Source organism: Gambusia affinis, linkage group LG07, assembly GCF_019740435.1.
Source record: "Gambusia affinis linkage group LG07, SWU_Gaff_1.0, whole genome shotgun sequence".
NCBI lineage: Eukaryota > Metazoa > Chordata > Actinopteri > Cyprinodontiformes > Poeciliidae > Gambusia > Gambusia affinis.
In genome coordinates this window covers 13,165,175-13,185,186 of record NC_057874.1, presented here as the reverse complement: position 1 = coordinate 13,185,186, position 20,012 = coordinate 13,165,175, and the positions used below count along the sequence as shown (strand labels likewise).

Genomic DNA, 20,012 nt, shown 5'->3' with positions numbered 1-20,012 from the left:
CTGCTTACCTGTCACTGACAAAGAAATGTCTCCCCATATCATGCCACTGCCACCACCGTGTTCCACCCTGGTACTGGTGTAGGTCAGATAAATGAGGAGTGTTGATTTTCTGCCCACTATAACATTTTGCCTCATGGCCAATGAATGAATATTCAATTATTTATAAATGCAAAATAGCAATTTTTTTTGATAACTAGTTGTTTAAAAAAGATTAAGTCATTTTTGTTAGCGAATGTTTATTAAATGTTAAAGGGTTGGTTTAAAGCTGCAGTATGTAACTTTTATTAAAAAAAATTTAGAATATTTTTTTAAACTGTTACTATGTACAATAGAAAATCCGTGGAAAAAAATTAAGTTCCTATCTCATTATGTTGTTATATTATCACCACATAGTGATAGCTTTAGCAAATATGTAAGAAAAACCATATTGTTTATAAAAGCTACATGCTGCACCTTTAAAAGAGCAGCTAAGGACAGTGTCCTATGAATTCAATCCCATGAAAAAGTACAAGAAGTGCATCTTTATGTCTGTGCTCGTAGTAAATATTCTTCATTGCAGTCTACTGCTGACAATTTTTGTTTTTGGCCCCACAATAAAAGACTGCCAGCTCCTAGTGTATGATTAAATGGTCAGAAGCTGAAATATAACAACTTATTTCCATCGTGTTGTGTTTTTTCACTGAACCGTATTACGACGAGAAGTGTTCCTAATCACCGAGAACATTTCACTTCTCTCCTCTTCTTTCATCTAAGTGACTATTATTAGAGTAAAATCCGTCCACGTCATGTCTTCCCACACACACGCCAAAGCGCCTACAGTATATAGCGCAGTTTCTCACCAAAATCCACAAAGTCAGCTCCCAGAGTGTTGTTTTTAAAGTCATATTTCCCATATTGACATATTTTCTGTAGCGGCTTGGCTCCGCTGCGGTTTTTCTTCACTGCGAGGGCCCGTCGGGGAGAGTCCCCACAACTGTTTTCACAAAGAGCTGCAGTGTTTGACGATTAAAGAACGCCAAGCACAGGCTGGACGAAGCATGCAGTTATTTCAAACGTAATTACATATGCTTGCTGGGAACTGCTGCATTTTGCAATCAATGCAAAGCCTCTTCTAAAGGCAGGACGCAGACACACGCAAGAACCGACATGTAGGCAGAAGAGAGGGGCGCGCGCGCAGATGTTCTGCGACTTTAACCGAGCTCGTGGGCAAGTAATCAGCGGGGGGACACACGACGTTCACACACTCTGAAGGACCATTGAGAGTGGCAATTGACCTTGAAGAATGAAGCCGTAAATACAGGACCGAGGATCCGACTGCAGATGCAGCGACTTCAAGAATACTCTTTAACCAATCAAAATTCAAAGAGCAAAAATATGTGGTATGAAAACCAGATGTATGAAAAAAAAAAAAAAAAACTGACATGAGGGGGGAAAAAAATAGTGCGCTGGAAAGAAAGAGGAAGATGGTGAGGCTTGTCAGGAAAAGTAGTGAAACAGGAGGCCGTTTTAAACATCTGGCAAGCTGATGAAAGACGTGGAGTTAATGAAACGGGAAACTAATAGGAGAAAGAGTTAATTGTGTTTAATGGTGGAGGGAGAAAGTGGATGGTGAGCAAAGCCATTAAAAACGTACATAGAAACTATTTTATTTTTGCTAATAAACTGAGAATTAATGAGCACTCACACTACGCAGAGGTTTCTGCCTTTTGCTGGGGTGTTACTCGCCCCCCACCCCTCATTACCTCCAGGGGGAATACACCTTGGGCCGGGCAACAAAAGCAGCGCTGTGTCGCTGGGCCTCCAAGCCTCAATGCTGCTTTTATGAGACCTTGCTGGGTCGGGTCAAACTGGGTCACCTGGTCCTGGTACAGCTAACACGCACACGCACTTACACACTCATAAGTGACGTTCTCTTTCCCCAGACTAATAAAATAAGATCCAATGTAAAAACAACGGCTGCTTCTACTCCTTTCTGCCCTACCAAGTCTCTTCATACAGTGCCCACACTTACAGGCTCTTTTTCTTGCAGCTCTATTCTTTTCTGACCCTAAATATAGAGTAAATGAGATACATCCATCCATCCATCCATCCATTTTCTGTTCACCCTTGCCCCTAATGGGGTCGGGAGGGTTGCTGGTTCCTATCTCCAGCTACGTTCCGGGCGAGAGGCGGGGTTCACCCTGGACAGGTCGCCAGTCTGTTGCAGGGCAACACAGAGACATACAAGACACACAACCTTTGGACTGTGGGAGGAAGCCGGAGAACCCGGAGAGAACCCACGCATGCACAGGGAGAACATGAAAACTCCATGCAGAAAGACCCCGGGCCGGGAATCGAACCCAGGACCTTCTTGCTGCAAGGCAGCAGCTCTACCAACTGCGTCACTGTGCAGCCCCTCAAAGACACATACTAACATGAATTCTTCATGCTTTAGTTGATGTAATTTAGTCAAACCTGCCAAAATCAAAATCACTGGATGTAGTTAGTTCTTCCAGATATAATAGTGAGGAACTCAACCACGGTCAGATTGCAGACATTAAAACGGAAATAAGAGTGTTGTCCAACGACTTGTCCACACTAAGATAGGTCATCTCTCAGCTTTTCAGCACGCTACCTCAACAAACTGAGCTCTGGACCATTTCTTTTCTTTCTGTCCATCTTTGCCAGGATTAACACATCGAACGAAATCCTGCAGCATTCTGCAAAACATCTCAACTCATAACCAAGGAGTCAGAGTCTCTTAATCTATTAAAGGAATCTTGACTGACATTTTCATAAACGTTCTCAGGGTCTTTTGTGTTTTTCTTTTATTTTCCATCTTTGAATCTCTACTAATAATTTATCACATTTAAATTATATACAAGCTAAGACTCACAATAACTGACCTGATCATAACAAATATGTTTTTTTATCAGACCATTTGAGTTCACACTTATTGATCACAGGGATCAAGAAGCAAAATGCAGTCTGAGTTCATGCACTTCACATGAAGCTTTGTTGACATATTTGGGATCTAAGTTGGTAATTTTTAAATCTCCCCAAAAAATAAAACAGCATTTGTGAAATTTGAGGAGGAACTTCTGCACTGATAAAAAGAGAATTGGCCTCAATCTGTCTTTGTAGCTAATCATTTGTGTAATTAATTTGTTCTAACAGAACAAAACTGCAGCTCATTATTTTTCAGTTTTATTCAACAACACTACAAGTACAGAGAACAAGAAAATGAGTCGTTTCATGTAAAAACTACATCAAGCAAGAGCTAATTTAGAGTGTCTTGAAAGAAAAGTAAGTTTTATTACATATTTTAAAGATTATATAATTTTCCACAAACTAGAGTGTCTCATTCAAGTCGAAAGAAGAAGGCCATGTTTTCCAGTTTCAGTTTTCAGTTTGTAGCAAACAGCGGTGCCGGTCATAAATAAAACATTTACAGACTCTGATGACAGAGACGCTAAGAAATAATAAGTGCTTAAGGACTTCCATTTTGGTTTGAATATAAAGTTTGTGCAAACCAAAGTTTGATTTAATGTTTCCAGATAATCTTTATAGACTTTAACAAGTGAGTTCCATAATTTATCTCAGAGTCAAATTTTCTCATTCTGGGAGTCACTTTTCTGTTTTTTCTAGTTCTGGGTATTTATATGAATGAAAAACTATCAGCTCTTTTTTTTTTTTGCCTCTTTCCTCTTGTGTTCAGGGGAAGAAATATTGTGGAGCGTGTGAAGAATCTTTTTCTGGGAAAAGGAGGATAGGAGATTAAAGTTTCAGAAAAACTGAGTCGAACAATCTTGAACTTGTTACAAAATATTAACTTAAAAATGAGTTAGTTGGTTTTCACTCTGGAGATACACTTAATTATTTATAAATCAATAAAATAATCCTTTGCTCAGGTTATGTCCTGATTAGTCAGACAGTAGATTTGTTAACCACTACAGTTTTTATTTTGTGGTTCAGTAATTTTGCTCTCTAGTCTTATTTTATTCTGCTCTCCATCCACATTGGTTTATTCTTGAGCTTCATTCAGTAGTTCCTGTTTGTGCTCTTGTTTCTTTGTTTCTTGTATTTGTTCTCTTTCATTCCCCTGTCAGATCTCTTCAGTTTTATTTTGACCTTACCTTTCCCCACACATTTGCAGCCTGTTGCCTGGTTCTGGTCCGGTAATCACTGCCACAGCGTCAGAGCCTGTCAGATTCGTGAGTAGTTCGTCAGATCCATTTCTCCTCTCTGCTGTGACCCGACTGCTCTACTTGTCCCTATGAGTTCAGTAGTTCAGATCTTGCCTCTCAAACAGAAGTGTGTCTGCATGAACCACATAATGTCAGACTGATCTCTGATGCTATTTTGGCACTAAGTTTTTTTCTTGCTATACTTTCACCCAATTGCACAGACAATTGATACATGTTTTAAATGGAATATTTTAGCAATTATAACAAATAACACATTCTCAAAATAATTTGAGAAATAAATATGAGCATTTGTCTTTTGTTTGCACCCATTTTGTAATGATTGTTATGATTTACTGACTTTTATTTGTGTGCGATTTCTTTAATTTTGCTCAAAACATAAATCTGATATTATGATCAAGTAGTTACTTGGTAGTTCTGTAATTTGTTTACCAAATACGTTTTTACTCTTGGTTAATTTTTCTTTGCTCTACTACCTTTTATTGTTTGTGATCTAACATTTTTAAGTAGTGCTACTTGAATAACATTTTTGGCTGACCAATCTTACCAGAAACATCCCTTCAATCTTTGATTAGAGTATTCAAAATGTTTTCCAATGAATGAGTTATTCTTTTTTTTTTTTTTCTTCTCTGAATCATTGTATCATCCTGGGAAATAAAATTTGAAAGGCATCCAGGCTACTGTTTGAAGAGTTCTTGGTTTTATTGCTGCAACATTGCTACTTTTACTCAAGCTGTGTTTATCCTGGTAAGGGCGGCTTTGAATAGACGTACTTTATTTTTTTAAATGCATCACTCTCTCTACTCTGTCCCGAAACCCAACCACTGCTTCATATTTCAAAGATTTTGGCTGAAGTCTTTTTTATCACTTCACTCTTTTTAGTTCCATCAAACTAACATGCGTTTAGCTGTGTGTGAGGTAAATGTTGGGGTTTTGGCAAAGCTTAGGGGAAATTTGAAAGGAATTCAACTTTAGCTGAAAACATGCTTCATACGAGAACAGAGGATAAACTGGACAAAAAAAACAAAAAACAAAAAGAGGCTGTTTATGTAATGCTGGAGGTTCAAAGAGGTGGCAAAAAGATCAAGTTCAGAAGACCTTCTGCTGGTTCACTGCTTGTTTCACATTTCTGACTGGTATTTATATAAAGCCTCATAGACATGCACATATACTGGTTTTATCCTTGAAAATGCAAACACAAATAAACAGAGCCTTATATTTTCAACTTGTTCCACCCAGACCAGTGACCATCTGATTAGCAAACTGTGAAATGTAATCTTTTCCCAATCAGTCCCCACAATAGCAGCCGGTTCAGTACAGCTGTTTATAAGAAAACAGTATTTTCTTCAGAAATGGCACGTGAGGCATGTCTGTGTGTCATTGTTGGAAGCATGGCAACTATGTCGACATATGTAACAAATATTCAGACCGTCCCAATGACCATATATATAAAAGGTTACGTTTTTCTACTCTTGTTGGAGACTTTAACATGAAAGTCAAAGTCTGAAAGTCAAATTATCATTGTTACTGTTCATGATAATCAGCAAGAGCAGCAATAACAAAAAACTCCACCAGAGTCTTTTTGGGTCAGTTGATTCAGTCCAGCTCTGAATAAAGGACAAGGAAGTCCAACATTTAAGAAAACCTCTATTATTGTGTGCATTACAATTACATACACATGGCCATTTACGCAATTTAGGTAATAACTTCATTTAGTGACTTTTAGTGACTTTTAGGACAGCCAGTAGCTACTTTCCACACACAGCAATTGGTAAAACTGATGTGGTTCATCAAAGCTGTGAAAGAAAGTTGTACCGTTTTATGCTTTTGAGATTTTATGCTAAATTAGGAAATAGTGGAAGAGAGTTAAAGTAAGGATCAATGCTCTCTTGAATACACACACAAAGACTGCAGTTTTAGCAACGCTTACTGCAACAGAGTACTAAAACATGCTGCTAAAGGCCATTTCCAAAGAGCTCTATAATGTTTTTGTCTTTGTCTAAAATATTGGTAAAATATTTCATCCAGCGACTCCTCTCTCTCTCTCTCTCGATGTAAATAAATACTGACCACAACAGAGAATATTTTGCATGTTGTTAAATCAGATGTCGATAAACAAAGTGAAATCAGTCCCAAAATTCAGATTAGCACATGTTTAATAATATCTGATCCTTGACTCTGGTTCTAAACTCCTTTTGAGGTTTGGGATGAGTACAACTGAGCCAAAGTGTCTGGTTTTGTTTTTGCCTAAAACATGGCGTTAGTCCTTAAACACAATCTTAAAAAACAACATCAACAGCAAAAGAAAATTTCTTCTCTCAGCTAAAAAATAATCTTGCGCTATGACATAAATCTATTGGGAAATATAAATATCTTCCTATAGTTTTAGCCCGGTCATCTCTCTTCAGTGCTCCATGTGCGATTTCTCCCATTGAGGTCAATTTCTCCAGTTTAGCTTCAACTGGACCAATCAGGAAGCAGAAGGAGGAGTTGCGAACGATTGACGTCTTTTTTTGCATGATGTTTTAGAACTGTAGTCTGATAGTGGTTGCAGTTTGGCAACAGCAGCGGAGGAAGTGAACGCAGTCATTCAGTTCGTCTTAGCCACGCTTCCAAATATTGAGCAATTAAAGATGGAGCAAGAGGAATGTGTAAGACATTTTACTGCTGGCAGAGATGTGGCCCCGCAGAGTTGATTACAACTTTCCAGTGAACTTCATTGAGGTAGAGCGTCCACATTTTCTAAATGAAGCAAAGAACAAGTTTTCCTATGAAAATATAAATGGTTTGCTTCTATGTCATTCTATTTCTTTTCATAAAGGCTTTTTCCTTATTGGCAGTCTGCATTTTATGCACTCAGCCTCTTTTGTTTAAAGATCTACTGAAAGGCCATTGAGGAGTTATCTGCTTTGTGGCGGGGAATAAAAGAATGTGTGTGGTTTTGTAGGACATGAAGTTCTAGTAAATATCTACCGAGACAGAGTGGAACAAAAAAGGGCGAACAACATTTAGTGCGGTGAAAAATAAAAAGAAAAAAGTCCCAACTGAAAAAAAAAAAAAATTATTCTAGGAGGGGAAAATACCAGTAAACTAAAAACCCAAAGTTGAGTCTTATTCTTGGAGAATGCAGTTAAAGATGAGCTGCGCTGAACACCCCGAGGAGAAAGTGCAAGTACGAACACACAAACACCAGACGAAGAAAAAATAAAAATAAAAAAAAAAACAGGCACCATCACCCGCAAACAACATAATTAGATTTTCCAACAAATGACCATGCTATATATTTCATGTCAAACTGACATGCAAAAAATGTCTTTTGAAAAGCGCAAATACAACTTGGCGATAAAGCATCAGTTTCTGACAGCCTTCATACAGCCGCAAAATGTTTTTGGCTGCCGTGAAGACGTTTTTAATTTATGAATGTAATTACGTTGTTAGCTCAGTCGAGAATATCCACACAGAGTATTAGGACGGGAAACAACATTTGATATGTTTTCTGGGCATTATTGCTTAAAAACGTGTTAAGAAATTGTTACCACGAATCCATCTTATTGAAACATCTTGCAGCTGACATGATCTAACCACCTTTGTGGAGCTTTTAGGGCATTGAGAGAAATTCAAGAAGGACTAAGCTAATGACTCAAATTGAAACCACATTTTGGAAGGATATATTTTTTACGTAGAAATTAGCTGAAGAAGATATCTTGTTTCAATCAAAATCCGGAAATAAATGCTTTCAGTAAAGCAAAAGTTATTTATTTTTTATTTTTTTATTTTTTTTGTTCAGATTCAACTACAAATTTGGGGATTTTTTTTTTAAAGATAGACTGATGATATTAGCATTAGTACAATAAAATTTCAGCCATTGGGCTTCATCTGAATGTGTAGGTGCAGCACCTGTGAGTCATAAATCAAGTTTAGAGATTAAATTTTAGCTCAACAAATGGTGTCTAAAAACACAAAAAAAGATAAATAAAACCACAGCTCATCCAAATGATTGCAGGAAGGTCAACATGAATACTAGAGCACTATCTGCACTTTGCAAAAAGCTGAATAAATTTTAGTTGTGTGATCAAATGGACTAACAATGGAAAAACCGGTTCAAGTGGTTCCATTTTTCCATCCCAACCTACTTTAATTTGACTGTATTTTTTTCTGAAGGCTTCATATCATATTTTCTTTTGATTAATTATGCTTCTCAAACCTGTTTGTGAGTATTGAGTTATTATGACTTCCACTGAAACCAAAATTACTCCATCATTGTTTGGAAACACGTATGACCAAATTTATCCATTATATGGACTATAATCATTTGGAACAAATATTTCAAATTAGTCTTTATCAAACCTTTTCATAGCATGTACCACTTTCTAACCATCACAATAATTGGAAACAGTGTGTTATTTGGGCTTAGCCAGTTCACTGTGTCATAGTATAAAAGCGTGAAAGAATAGATGTAAACATTCTTTGGTCTTTTTGGGGCTGCAGTAATTGTGACGTGCTGCAAATTTTGATCATATGTTTCTTAAACGCTCCAGTGGAAAATGAGACTCATTGGACCAGGCACCATTCCTCCAGTGTCCTATTGTCTAATTTTAATGAGCATGTGTAAACTGTAGCAGGTGGTCTTCTTCTGTAGACCATTTGTTTAAAGGCTCAATGTCTTGGTTGTATTGAGTGGTTATTCAATCTATTGTTGCCTTTCTTTAATTTGAATCACTTTGCTCTCTGATTATCATTTTTATCCACTCAACAGTCCTACTGAGACTGTGTCATGTTCAAATCTAAATCCCTTTTCGGAGACATCATCACTCCGTTTGAACTTTAGTAAGTCGTTTTCACCATAACTAGATGCTTAAACGCGTCGAGTTGTCGCCATGTGATCGGCTGATTTTGTGTTTGACGAGCAGCTGTAAGGAGTACCTGCCAACATACCTAGTGAGTTTATGCACCAGTTTTACTTTAAACTTAAAAGTTGGAAGTGGAAAACATTTCTGTTCTTTTCAAATGGTAAAGATGAGGGCTTCTTACCAACTCTGACCTTAAAACCCAAGGCAGCCGACTTTAACAAGTGAAAACATTCTTGTTTATTTGAACTTTTAACTTGTAGGTCATTAAAACAGTCGCATACAAATCACTAAACTCCTTTTTATTACACACTTAAATTTACCTTGCTAGTTAGCTGACTATAATTTCTTCTGTTGTGCTTGTACCAGTGGCTGAAAAACAATGAAACACTTTTTAAAGTGAAAGCTAAGAATAAGTGTATAGTTTTTCCTGTGTTGTGCTTGAGTTTTTCTGTTGTTGTTGTTGTATTATTATTACTAATCTGTGTGTGTATCTCTGTCCTTCCATTGCTGCTGTAACACTAGAATTTCCCATGGAGGAACAAAATCTTTCCATCTATTCTAAAACAGCCTGAAAATAGTTGAAAAGGTTGATACATGGTTAGTTCAAGCATGTATCCGTGTGTATATTTACACACAACATGCTTGGTACAAACATGTTTCAATTCAGACACTTCCGTTTCTTTTCCTGAAAGTTTATGAATAGTTATGAATTGACGAAAAGTTCTGCAACAGATGAATCCTTTCAAGGTAAACAGGTACAAATTGTTACCAGATCGGCACGAAACATCCCATGGCAGATGATTCCTTTCTGCTTCCTGAAACAAAGTGGGCGTAAATAGACACATGTTGTTGTGGCAGAGGTTCTTTTTAGTTGGAATAGAGTCTGTCTGCACTAGATGTCCCTTTTTTTTTTATTATTTCCCAAAAAAGTGTGGCATATAAAACAACCAAAACTGAAATGTGTTAAAAGGCAAAACTGAAACACGACCAACACCGAGATTCTGTGTCACTGGTGCAAATGAGGTTGACAATAGCAGTAATGTTTAATAGGACACATAATGTTGTCATTATAAAGAGGCTACCCTTTGGTCTGCTAAAGGTCTCCAGGTCGGATCTGGGGTCACGGCCTGTCGCTTCAGGCTGTGCAGGTCACATCTGATCCAGGCGTTCAGTGGGACACTTTTCATTTAGCATTAAAGTCAAATATCCCCCATCATCACCACTCTGAGGTTGTTTGTCCTCAGAGTGGTTTAAACTGTGCTAAAAAGGACTAGTTGCTTTTACTCAGGCACAGCCCTCAGGACATGATTAATAACACTGAAGCGCTCTGTAGACACTGAGGCTTTTTCAGCATTCAGTTTAAGAAACTGCAGGAGAGCAACAGTAAATGTCACAAAGTGACTTTCAAATCTCCAAAGGCATCAAACCAAAGCATGACCAGTACACGACTCCAAACAAATCCATCAAAAATAATTCAGCAGACAATGGTGCAGAACAGAAACAACTGATGCCCTCCGCTCTCCGAAATGAGCAGCAAATGGCTGCATCTTCGTCTTGAAAGTAGCAACTGAAAGAACAAACCCATACAAAATGAAACTCAGCTGACACGCACAAGAAAAGAGTGAAGAATTTGCTCCCACTTTTTATTTTATATATATATATATATATATATATATATATATATATATATATATATATATACATATATATATATATATATATATATATATATATATATATATATATATATATATATATATATATATATGGCAGTGAGACAGAGGGAAAAGAAGAAGGGAAAGACAGAGAAGAGCCAGACATCGCTCTCAGCCTGAGGGGCTGTCATTCTTCAAAAGTGAAGAGAACAAAGATGAGATTGGAGCGCAGTTAAAGAAGTTAGCACACCCCAACACATGACTATGCAACCACACATACAAGATGTTCCAACAGTTCTCTGCATAAATGAAACTAAAAGGAAAACTTAAAAATGTAGCTACACTTAATCCATTCAGTAGCTGGTACTCTACAGAAATGGCCATGCCACGGAAAGCATGTTTACAATGTGATTCTGATATACTGTATGATACATTGTTCACACCCACTTGTTTTTTTCCCCTTCTTGCAGACTCATGCACTTTTCCCTGTGACATGCTGATGAACATTCCTCCAGACATCAAGGAAAATTAATCTGGAACCGATCTGTCAAGAGTTTGCGAGACCGACCGGCGGCCAGGCCTCGAGTTACCATGGGTCTGATTGAGCACTCATCAACTTAATGTTAGCCGACTGATGCGGAAAGCTAAGAATATTAACAGAAAAATAAAATAATAAAGGTAAAGAAACTCAAAGTCATGGGATAAATTAAAAGAATAATAGTAAAACTGAAGAGTCATGTAAAAAGAGAGAAACCTTAAAATGAAAAATAAAATGAACCGATAAAATAGTCTTTGGTCCGTATGGGAAAGTTGGGGTAAAGAGTGGTGTTTTCCGTCCTAATTTGAAGGAGTCAATAGTTTCTGTAGTTTGAGTGCGAAGGAGCTTAAAAACCGGTTGCTCTCTTCTTCTCCTGGGAGCCCCGATTGGGCAGAAATCTGGTGATTTACCGTAAGTTGTGTGTACTTGACCAGCAATTTTGAAAAGGATTTAGGTTCAAAACCATGCAAAGGTTTCTAGAGGAAATATTTAGATGGCGTCCAGCTGCTTTATTAGTAGTTTTACACAATAATAAAACCAACTCAAAATAAAAACCTTCAATGTCTTGTTTTGTCTCTTTTGACAGGATTTTTTTTTTCTTGTAACGTTTAAGATTGTAGGAAGCTGATTTAGTAACAGATTTAGATGTAGAAATAAACATCAGAGTCCATAACGACATCTTTCATTGTCTGTGGTCTTCAGCCTCACTGAGTCCAGTTGGGTGCTGCGTTCTGGGCTTCCATTATTAGGACAAAAATATTTAGTTTTATCTGCATTAAGCTGGCGGAAATGCTAGCTCAACCACTCTTTGATTCCTTTGCACGTTCTGTTTTAGTAAATGTAATGAACTGTTGTCATGTTGTGGAACAGAAATACAGTCAACTGTCATCAGCATAGATTTTGTGAGCGATGCCTTAACATTACTTGGTCTGAACTAAGGCCATCACATAGATGCCAAATGAAAACTTTCCTGAGAACGAAACCTTGAGGAACCCCACATGTGATCATTGTTTGCTCAGAATACCAAGTGACAAAAAGTATTTCCAAATAAGATCCGGCCCAATTCACCAAAGTACCAGACAGTCTCAACACACTTTCCCAGTGTTTCAAGCTGCGGATTGTGATGAACTGTGTCAAACGCAGCTCTGAAATCCAGAAATAAGATCGCAGAGGAAGCACTTGGCATGCAAATGACATCTTAATCATTATCATCAATCAAGCAGCACATTTGTAGTCATACACCACATCTCGCACAAAGGCTGCTATTTGAAGTGATTCAGTCTGTATAAAAAGAGCTCGTGTTTCAATGCGAGAGGGTCACCTAGTTTATTTTCACACATGATGCAAAGCAGCAGCAATGATCAGACAGCAGATCGCCTTATGACATCCGACAGAGTGAGTGGGGAGGGGGTCAGGGTGAGGGATCATCCTGAAACTAAGGTAGACTAGACATACTCAATCATTGTGATGTTGATGGAGTGACCAATCAACTTTGACAGTCGGTTTGGCGGTTGAGAGCCTTCAGGTTGCAGCAGCGTCTTCGTCTGCTGCAGGAAAACAAATTGAAATGGCCTCAAAGCTGAGCAAGCCTGCTGTTCGCCACAGAGGAAAATGGTTTGCTTTTTGTGGATGAGAGACTAACTCGTCTTATTTCCCTTCGTTTTATCTTGTTTATTTAAAAATCTGCAGTAAAAAGGAGTTTCCCCACTCATAAACAGGGCAAACAAATACAAAGTATTCATCATCATCATGCCGTAGTTCTGATGAGCTTTTACTCTCTTTCTGTTGTTCTTTATACTCCTCTCCAAACCTCTGTTCTCAATTAAAGCTGTCCTCGAGAAACTCAGTCTCCCCCCTCATGGTGTCCCACAAACACACACTGACTCACACACAGAAAGAGAGAAGGGAGAGGGACAAGAGGAACACTTCTCACTCATGCTCTGACATGTCCTCTGCCTGTCGTCTTCTTCTCTCGAAAACCGCCAACAGACTAAAAGTTATCAGGAAGCCATAGGAGCAAAGAGTGAACGTACCAGATGTTGGATGTGAATGCCTCAGAGAGTCAGTGTAGAAGGGAGTTTGAAACGCGGCGCCGTGGTCGAGTTCGTCAGTCAGAAGTCCGTCTCACAGCGACAACAGACCTCAGCCTGTTGCATTCCACCTCCCTCTCTGCTTCTCCCGACTCTCTCGTCGTCTCACCAGCGTACACCCTCTTTCTCTTTCCCTCTGTCTTTTTCCCTCCTCTTGAAATCGTTGTGTACTTTGATTCACAAACCCTGCCTTTGTCACGTGATATAACACTTCAAATATACAGCACATATTTTTACCAGCCACAGAATGCCCGAAGGCAGGGAAAACAGGGTTCAGAGAGCTTAGGTTTCAACTTGCTGCCCCCTCAACCCCCACCCGCTTCGCTTTCTTTGTCTCAAAGTCACTCCTTACCTTCGGTCCATCTGAAATGCACTGTCAGTCAACGCTGGTGAGTGGGATTTTTAATGCACAGCAAACTGTTTGCTTTCAGCCTCTGAGTTTGTGTCTTTTCCTGCTCATCACCCGAGGATAGGCTGGCTTGTACATGCATGTCATGAAACAGCGATTAACTCCCTGACATACACAAACACACATCTGGCAAGTGGTGCACACCTTTGGGGGTATCAGTATCAGCCCATAGCTTTCGTTCCATTCCTTCGTGCCTTGACTTTTGGACTGTGACTGTCTAACCTGAGGGATAAAGGAATCAGGCCATTCAAACGCCTCATTGTGACATGAAAATGCTCAGCACTAACACTCTGATCCAAACTTTTCCATAAAAAAAACAACTTGTACCTGCAAGAGCTTTACAAAATGTTGAGGGACTTTCACTCAAACCTATGGAGAAATATATATTTTCTGCATTTCGCTGAAATGCAAATGACTAAATGTTACTTTCCATTGTGCCTGGCTTGAAAAGCACATAGGGATTTTCTCCTTTCAGTTTCAACAGCTTCACATTCATTCAGAGGACTCTTTTTCCTCCTACAGGATTTTCCTAAGCAAATCAACCCTGTGCTTTTCTGGTGAGGAAACATTTAATGGAGCACCATTTGATCCGTGATGAGATCAAACCTGGCCAGTGGGCCCTTGGAGGGTAAAGCTCGCTGCCTCCTCATGTCAGAGATAAATCTGTCTGCCGTCTATCTGACCAGCCTCAGCAACAAGGAAACAAACTGCAAAGCCATCCAGCAAATTACTGTAGAGGTGCAGGCGGCCTATACTGGAAACAAGAGATGAGATAATGCATTTACATTTTTCCTTACCTTTCATTTTGTCTGGTCAGGTAAATTCAGAGGATGAGCCAGTATTGTATCAACATATAACAGGTAAATAAGAACCTGTTTTAAATCTTATCTGTAGGCCCTTTGGATTTGGCAGCACGTAAAAATCAAGTTGTTTCCATTCAGTTTGTTGTCTGTACTGAAGAAATACCAAAGATAGTTTGGTTTGACAGGCATGAAATAGCATCTTGGCAGCAAGAAGGTGATTCCCAAAACGATATTAGCAAAAAACTTGGCATGCCAGCAAGATAAATAGTAACGACATTGGAATGTCATTCAGACTGGAGAGATGCAGTCAAATGTTATCCAAGAGAGGGAATGTTATTCCAACTGAAAAGGCCGAACTGGTAGACGTCCACCTTTCAGACGTTCTGGACAGCTACAAGTACTTTAGTTTCCACTTAGTACCAAATATAAGAATGTTACAGGGAGGTCAGCAGCAACTAATCATCTACAGAAAGTAAAAATGGTCTTGAATAGCAGCTTTGTGGAAAGACCCACAGAGCTATGTGGTAATAACTCTATAATAAGATGTAATTATTAAAGGTAATCTTGTAAAAAAAATTATTAAAGATGCACTTTAATAAGTACATCTTGCCAAATATCAGATAACCCACTGTGGTATTAGCTTTGTCCAAAGAGTTCATCATAAAGATGATGCCCAAAGTGTGAAGTGAATGTTATGGACAATAGACACCCAACGACAGACAGGAATAATGGTGGAAGCGAGCTATCAACTGCACACTATGAACATTAGATAAGGCAGCTACTTTGTTGCTGAGTTTAATCATCGGGGCAAATATGAAGCGCTAAGGTCAAGTTTGAGACTTGAACTTGAGTCGGACCCAAGTTGGAAAAACAGACTCAGTTCACTGACTTAAACTAGTGCTGTAAATAACAATGACATGACTTAGACTTGTGGTCGGAGACTCAAGTCTTATAAGCAATCTTTAGTTTAACATGTAATTACAACAAACTAAGTCAGTAGATAAGCTACAATTTAAACTTGAAACTTCAAATTGGGGCAAAAGAATTGAGACATGACTGGACTTAACACTCAAAGACTTGGCACTTAAAGCTGCTTATTAGCTAAGTGCTAATAAGATAGAATAAATTATAGATGACAATTTCTGGAGAGACAACTTATTTGTTGTTATGTTGTTCAGCAAAGACCAAAGTGGAAGTTTTCAGCTGCATAAAAAGTTATGTGTGGAGAAAAACACCATGAATGTAACATCCTCATCCTGAAACATGGTGGTGGCAGTATCAAGGTGTGGAGATGATTTGTATCAGTAGGGACAGAGGAGCTGGTCAGAGTTGGTGGCAGCATGAATGAAGCAAAATTCAAGACAATCCTGAAAGAAAACCTGTTCAGGCTGAAAAAGACTCATCCGTACAACGTCCCTGAACGTCCAGTGGAGCCCAGTCAAAGCCCAAACCAGAAGACAATTTAAAATTTGTGGTAAGACTTGAAAATTTACACATGCTCTCCAACCAACTTAACTGAGCTTCTGCTGTTTGCAGAGACGAATGGCCAAACATGTCAATGTCCAGGTGTGCAAAGCTGGTATGAACATCCCGGCAAAGACTTACAGCTGTAGCTGCAATAAAATCCAGAGATATTTGTTCCTTTAAAAACAAAATGTGAAAAAGCTAGGCTGAATAATTTTACGAGGCACTGCATTTAACTGTGTTGGGTTTACTGGTGTAACCATCTGGCCCAGTGCCACACTGCTCCTTAACAGAGCCAGAGGTTAGCGCTGTTTGGGTTTCTGTGTCAGAGGAAGGTGAACAGTCACAGAGTGTGTACGTCTGCTGAGTGAGAACAAGGAATTTGTGTATTTCTGAATTCAAATGAACATCCTTTCTTGCAAACAGACCTGAAAACAAACTTTCCCTTTTAGCTCAAGCTTATTACTCCGAAAGATTGTACATTTGTTTTTCCAGAAGCGTTATGCTTTTATTAAAAGTTTAAAGATGTAAAACACAGGACAATAAAATTGAGAAGAATTGAGAACGAAAAATAGATTGGGAGTTTATAACCTTCTGCTGAATTTAAAATGGGGCCCTTTTTGGCAGCAGGCAGTGGAGAAACCGCAGAGTGGTGCGACTCTGGAGTCGAGGGGTGGAGAGAGGAGGAATGGTGCCGAGGTAAAGGCAGAGGAAGAAGAAAATGGTGAAGAAGGGTGGAGGAGAGGGGGTGCTGGTAAGGCAGAGGGTGCAGGTTTTAATCAGCAGCAGGCTGTTGGTAATGAGATCACTATCCCACCGCTCTCAGATTGATGTCATGTGAGTCTCTTTGGTGCATGGACGAGCATGCAGAGGATGACAGGCATGCATGACATGCTTGCTGTCTTTCTCTCAGCAAACAAACCTGCAAACATGTAAGCAGAATTGCAAAAACAGAACCAGACTCACACAGCCCGCAAACCAATTAACACTGGAACCGTGGCTCATACAGAAACGACACTTGCACAACACACAGAGAGCGTTTAATACGACACAACACCCTGTTATTAATTTTCCCAAGAAAAAGAGCTGACACAAATATAATCACACCCACACATACACTCAAAACACATTTCTGGTCCTGAGGCTCCTTTATGTATTTGCTGTCTCTCATACTGCTAAACATGCCTACACACAAAGAACATACTGTACCAGCGGTGAGGGCTGGCTAGACTTGCAGGCATAAAAAAAGGGGGGAGCAAAAGCAAGAGAGAAAACAAGAGCTGTGAGGAAGAAAAGAAGCGAGGAAAATGGAAAAGAAGGGTAGAGAAACCGGGTAAAATTGCCAGCTTGGGCTTGTAGAGTTTGGTAAACAACTGTTTTAGATGCTTTGTTACAGAAAAACAAGCTACATTGTTGCACAGCGATGTAAAAAGTATTCAGAGAAAAGTTTGTTGCAGATTTTCTCTGTTTTTGTTCCCCACACACACACACACACACACTAATGCTTCAGATAAACTAATTTTAAAGTCAAACAAATAGAATCTGAGTGCATAAAAAATGCAACTTTCAAACGATGATTTCATCCAACGATGCAAAAAAGCTTTCCAATCCAACCTGGCTGTATGCAAAAAAGTAATTTTCCACTAAACATTTGGCGACACAAACTGCCATCTAGCTTTTATTATAACTGGCAGTGAGTGTTTTACATCACTGTGGAGGAATTTTTCTTTACAGAAATGATTTAAGACAGCCACATTGACGGGTTTCAGAGCTTGAACGCCCTGTTTCACGTCTCGACAAAACATCTCAATCAAATATAGATCCACACTTTCAATCGGTCACTTAAAATTTTTTTTTTGTCATTTAAGCTGGTCGTTCTTACGCTTTAAGTCATTGTCATGGTGCATAGTAGATGCACCATGATCTATTTTTGTCTTTTGGATTCTACAAAAATCTTGGGGTTCTTCAAGGTTACTTTTTGGGGAGATCTGATACAGGCAATGTTGTTCAACATTGGTTTTTATCTTGCAACTCTAACATTGACGACATTTTTGCTCCCGCTGTTGTTCAGTGGAGTCTCAAATTCTTCAATAGACTTTGTCAGCTTTTCCATACTGACAGATGTTGGTTACTGTTTTGTGTCTGTTTTTTTAATCTTATTTAATCTTTTTATATTGGGGCACGATGTACTAATCTTCAAGATTGTTTAGCCTACTTCATGTTGTCAAACAGGTTCTATCTAACACATTTGGTACTAATCAGGCAGCATGTCTAGTGAAGGTGAAATAGGGATTTATTTGATGATTTCAAAATGGATAATTGTAACCAAAAGGTAAAAGCAGAAGAAATCTTCAAGGTGGAAAGTACTTTTTGCAGTCCTGTATTGCTTTCTCAAGCGAATCTGAATGTTTGAGGATCTTTGCAGCAGTTTGTGCTTGTGGTTTGTCTTAGGAGGAAAGGAACGTGGAAAAAGTGGTTAAAGGGGTACATGTGCATCCAATGAAAAGCAAATAGTTTTTCCGATATAAATGTTCCCCAAAATTCAACCATGATGTCACCGTGAACCTGTCGTGAACCCAACTCTGTCAACTACCATTACCGTCTCATCCGCTCTCTGTTTCCACTCAGTCGCCGTACCTCTCCATCTCTTTCCACTCTCTTCCCATCCTGTTCTTGGACTTACACTCGTCATCTTTCGCCATTCGGAGTTGTCTGGTTACATTTTTCCCCTCTACAAACTGCCTGTGCGCTAACCCCTTCATCTCCCCCCAGGAACCCCAACACCGCCCCAAATATACAACACAAACTGCTCACAGACATTTGGAAAGTCTCTAGCACAACAGCGAGAGTTTTAATCAGAACAAGGTGGCATATTTTGGCCAAAACCTGCACTTATGGTAATTCAATCAGAAAGAAAGGAGAAAGATGGGGGAGGGAACAAAAAAAAAAGGAAAGAAAGAAAAGGGGCACACAGAGGGTAGCTGAGAAATAAGAAAAACAGAGGGAGAAAAAGGAGACAGTGGGCGGATGAGAGGGTAAGGTAGGGGTTGAGTGGTTTGCAGGAGTTTGATCCACATGTGGAAGCGATTGCCTAATTACAGCTGATACGTATGTGTTACTGCCTGCAGGACAGAAGGTGATTGGAGGGTGCACATCATTAAAAAGAGATGACGGGACCGGAGGGAAATGAGAGGGATAATTAGAAGATGAGGAGAAGTCAGAGAGATGAGCCTTGGTGGCTCCTCAATCATCCCATTGTTATCTAAGTCACAAGATTTTGCATTTAGTCATGCATCGCCATCTTGGCGACTAAAGAATCCTCACAGCTTCAAATGGTTCCTTAGGAATAAAATGTTATTTACAGGATTATTATCGAGCCTGAATGCACGCGGACATGAAGGAGCCATCTTGTCCTTAACAGATCACAAAATTAGTGAAGTAAAGCTTTAGATACACCTGGAATATTAGTGACAATAATTCAGACTAAAGTTTTTCTGTTTATGTTCAGTTTGGATTTATTTCTGACAGCCGAATAACAGAAAGAAACATAAAATATGTTTCTTTGTTTTTGTTTAAATAATTTGAATCACTTTCTTTAATTTTCTAAGTTTACCTACACTTTGATTAGCATGCCTTTCAACAGTTTGGGAAAGCCCAGATGATGCTGCGATGTAATCTTCTGACGAATCTCATATGGAGACACACCTGGTCATGCATTTCCTAGATGACATGAAACAGGGAGACTTTAGTCTAACTTACTTTCAGAGTGTGAGAAAAACAAACAAACATACGGTATACGCAAATATTTGGTTTCAACTGTATTCAGGGGCAGTGTGTGACTTTATTCAACACCATTAGCATACTACTTCCTTGTTTGACATTTGGGGAAAAACTAAAATCAACAAAGAGAAAAGTTCTGTAGCCTGGTTAAAAAAATCATCCCCTTGTACTAAACGCACAAGGGGAATTTCATTATCGGTCACTAAATGTGTTGCTAAATTCTGATCAGATACAAAATA

The 20,012-nt window shown here is 38.9% G+C and overlaps 1 protein-coding gene across 2 annotated transcripts in view; it reads right to left on the bottom strand.

The window, feature by feature from the left end:
• The window catches only part of LOC122834493 (retinoic acid receptor gamma-A-like), a 48,157-nt gene extending 34,702 nt beyond the window's left edge, over positions 1–13,455 (bottom strand). Inside the window, exon 1 of one of the 2 annotated variants that reach the window (XM_044122984.1) lies at positions 13,261–13,455. The gene's annotated coding sequence lies outside the window, so the exon portion shown is untranslated. The remainder of the gene's footprint in view (positions 1–13,260) is intronic. The other variant, XM_044122985.1, reaches the window with a different exon arrangement.
• Between the last annotated feature and the right edge of the window lie 6,557 nt (positions 13,456–20,012).